This window comes from Mandrillus leucophaeus, unplaced genomic scaffold (genome assembly GCF_000951045.1).
Source record: "Mandrillus leucophaeus isolate KB7577 unplaced genomic scaffold, Mleu.le_1.0 Scaffold43, whole genome shotgun sequence".
NCBI classification, from domain to species: Eukaryota; Metazoa; Chordata; class Mammalia; order Primates; family Cercopithecidae; genus Mandrillus; species Mandrillus leucophaeus.
In genome coordinates this window covers 2813721-2817626 of record NW_012104587.1, presented here as the reverse complement: position 1 = coordinate 2817626, position 3906 = coordinate 2813721, and the positions used below count along the sequence as shown (strand labels likewise).

At 55.2% G+C, this 3906-nt stretch overlaps 1 long non-coding RNA gene across 1 annotated transcript in view; it reads left to right on the top strand.

The window, feature by feature from the left end:
- Nucleotides 1-211: 211 nt before the first annotated feature.
- Nucleotides 212-3906, top strand: part of LOC105549086 — a 6401-nt gene continuing 2706 nt past the window's right edge. Inside the window, exons 1-2 of the long non-coding RNA XR_001007505.1 lie at nucleotides 212-222; nucleotides 1401-1424. This is a non-coding gene — a long non-coding RNA (uncharacterized LOC105549086). The remainder of the gene's footprint in view (nucleotides 223-1400; nucleotides 1425-3906) is intronic.

Here is a 3906-nt window from a genome sequence, read left to right as displayed (position 1 = left end):
ATCCTTGGCCAGGCACGGAGGCTCACACCTGTAATCCCAGCACTTTGGGAGGCCGAGGCAGGTGGATAATGAGCTCAGGAGTTTGAGACCAGCCTGGTCAAGACGGTGAAACCCCGTCTCTACTAAAAACACAAAAATTAGCCAGGCACGCTGGCAGGCGCCTGTAATCCCAGCTACTCAGGAGACTGAGGCAGGAGAATCACTTGAACCCAGGTGGCAGAGGTTGCAGTGAGCCGTGACTACACCACTGCACTCCAGCTTGGGCAACAGAGTGAAACTGTCTCAAAATAAATAAAGTAATTAATTAAATTAAATAAAACCCACCTGCAGATTTGCCAGGAGCCCCTGGCACAGCCCCAGACATTTGTCTCTGCTCCCCAATTTGCCACCCTGGAAATGGTCCCATGCTGCTGGTCCTGGCTGTCAAAGGCCTGTGATGACACAGGCAGCACAGGCGCTTGGTTGAGGCTGCATGTTGGAGACAGTCACAGAGGTGACAGGCAGCAGCCAGAGTGCCAACATGGCACAGATGCCTCCTCACAGCAACCTGCCAGACTGGTACCTGCCCAGGCCCCACATCCATGTCCATGGGATTCCATCAGGTGGAGGGAGGGGAGGAGACCCCATAGTTGGACTCAGGGACTGCGAAACCTCAGCCTCAGAGGAAGTTTACACAACAGCCCAGAGGCCCCAGAGGGCCACATGGCTCCAGACCCACCCGATCTCTTCTGCCCCTGCCTCTCAGGGAAGGGAGCCAGGCTGAACGGACTAAGACAACAGGGGCACGGCATGGGCCCTGGAACAGCCACAGTCCTCACAGGAAGACATGACCAGCCAAAAGCCTTGAAGGGTGGGCCAGCCATGGGGGTTAGGTGACCATTCTCAGTGCAGGCTTGGGAGCTGGGCAGCTGCCCAGACAGCAGGAGTAGGGGCATGCTCGGACCCCACATGAAACTTGCATCGTACCCACAAGAGTCCCCAGACAGCAGCCCTGAAATCGTGGTCTAGGGAGGTTTTGATGGCAGCAAAGGCTGATGCGGCAGAGCAGGGTCCGTACCTCAGGGCCATCAGTTGAGCTGTGAGTGACCTGCAAGATTCAGACCTTCTAAGGCCGAAAGCAAGCAGAGGGGCAGAGGCAATGCAGGCAGAGCCCCTCCTAAGCAACTCACAGCGCCCCAGTCCTCGCTGGGGCACCCACTGTAAGTGCTGTACGTTCACTTTACTTTCCGCCTGCAGAGGGTCCCAGCAACTGGTCCCAGCCCCTCCCCAGGGCCTCACAGCACCACATGATGCAATTACTTTCCTTATTGCTTCGGTAACAAGTCACCACAAACCTAGTGGCTTAAAACAACACAAATTTATTCTCTTTCAGTTTTTTGGTTTTGTTTGTTTTGAGACAGTCTCGCTCTGTCCCTCAGGCTGGAGTGCAGTGGTGCGATCTCGGCTCACCACAAGCCCCGCCTCTCGGTGCATGCCATTCTCCTGCCTCAGTCTCCTGAGTAGCTGGGATTACTCTTCTTAAAAAAAAAAGGAAACTCAAGATAATGGGCTGGGCGCGGGGGCTCACGCCTGCGATCCCAGCACTTTGGGAGGTCAAGGTAGGAGGATCACCTGAAGTTAGGAGCTGGAGACCAGCCTGGCCAACATGGTGAAACCCCGTCTCTACTAAAAATACAAAAATTAGCCAGGTGTGGTGGCGGGTGCCTATAGTCCTACCTACTCAGGAGGCTGAGGCAGCAGAATCGCTTGAACCTGGGAGGCGGAGGCTGCAGTGAGCCAATCATGCCACTGCACTCCAGCCTGGGCAACAGAGCGAGACTCCATCTCAAAAAAAAAAAAAAAAGAAAAGAAGGCGGCCAGGCGTGGTGGCTCATGCCTATTCCAGCACTTTGGGAAGCCGAAGCGGGTGGATCACCTGAGATTGGGAGTTCAAGACTAGCCTGACCAACATGGAGAAACCCCATCTCTACTAAAAATACAAAATTAGCCGGGCGTGGGTCCCAGCTACTCAGGAGGCTGAGGCAGGAGAATCCCATGAACTCGGGAGGCAGAGGTTGCAATGACCCGAGGTCGCACCATTTCACCCCAGCCTGGGCAACAAGAGCGAAACTCCATCTCGAAAAAAAAGAAAAAGAAAAACTCAAGATAATACTTTTTCCAGTGCCACGTCCTTGCTGTGTGCAGCCCCATGGCTATGAGACCAGCACCTCATCTGTGCCCACAGCCAGAGGAAAGCAGCCCTGAGTCAACCAAGGGCCAGGCCACTGAGGGCCCTCTACTCAGGAAGTGCAGGCCTGGGGAGAATGCCCCGGCCTCCCACACCGCAGTGGCTGGCTGTGGTTGGTCCCCAGGGCCAGTGAGCTGCCAGCTAGGCCAGGAGATGGGCCTGAGAGGACAGGCAGGGGGCGCTCAGGTCCCACCTCCACAGGGACTAATGTAAGCAGAAAAGCCTCCCAGAACCATGCACAGAACAAGGGGTGGGCCTGTTGTGTGGGAGATGGCCATGAGACCCCTCCATCCAGAAACAAGGGAGTTGTTGAGGTACCTGTATGTGGCAGGTGGATTCTCCTAGGTCAGTACCCCATCCTGGCTCCAGATCCAGCACGGACTCACTTCTCCCTGGCTGATGCTCCCACCGGGCACACCTGCAGCATTCTGAACCCCACCACGGGCAACAGGTCCAGGCAGCTTCTCCCCGGCCCTCCAGCCAGGCCCTGTCCCTTCAGCCTTAGATACAAAGTCTGGCTTGTGTGGAAGGAAAGGAGCCACCTAGGAGGCAGAGGACAATTTCCTAACACTCGGGAAACAGCTATAGCAGAAGCTGAACCCACTACAGTATCGGGCACTGGGCCCCACAGGCTTCCCTGGGCATCACGCAGAAAAGCCAAGCAAGACCAGACTACGGCAGGAGAGTCGGGTCCACCCTCAGCTCTGTCAACATAAATCAGGAAACAGCCTGCAGAACAGGAGCTGGGAAGACCTGTGTTCAGACACCCAGGGCCTGAGGCCAACCACAGCCCTCCCCTCTCACCTGACATCTTTGCCCACTATTCTGGGCACAGGCGTCCTGGCAGCCTCAGCTCCACAGGGGAGACTGAACCTGTGTCTGTTCAGAAATCAGCCGAGTGACCCCAGCAAAGAGGATGCAAAGGAAAGGTAAAGCCATGTCTTCCTCGAGGCTGGAACCCGGCAGGTCTGTGTTTCTTCCAGCTGCTGGCAATCAGGACTCCAGCTCAGTGCAGTGTTTCTGAACATGGCCCCTGCTGAGGTACTTCCTGCCCCTCACACACCAGGAGAATCACTGAGGAAGGACTCCTGGGGACGGAGGAATGGTAGATTCCCCAAGTCAAACAGAGGAGGAGAAAGGGAAGCTGGCAGATAGAACAAGGAAGGCCAATTAGTCCACAACCATATATGGAAAGTGTTGGAAGGAAAGGGGCCCCCGAGTTGACATTTAAAAAGCAAGCAGTGGCCGGCAGCGATGGCTCACACCTGTAATCCCAGCACTTTGGGAGGCTGAGGCGGGCAGATATTGAGGTCAAGAGATCCAGACCATCCTGGCCAACATGGTGAAACTCCGTCTCTACTAAAAATACAAAAATTAGCTGGGCGTAGTGGCACACGCCTGTAGTCCTAGCTACTCGGGAGGCTGAGGCAGAAGAATCACTTGAATCCAGGAGGCAGAGGTTGCAGTGAGCTGAGATCGCACCACTGCACTCCAGCCTGGCAACAGAGCAAGACTCTGTCTTTAAAAAAAAAAAAAAAAAAGCAAGCAGCCAGGTGCAGTGGCTCACGCTTGTAATCCCAGCACTTTGGGAGGCCAAGGTGGGCGGATCACAAGGTCAGGAGATCGAGACCACGGTGAAACCCCGTCGCTACTAAAAATACAAAAAATTAGCCAGGCGC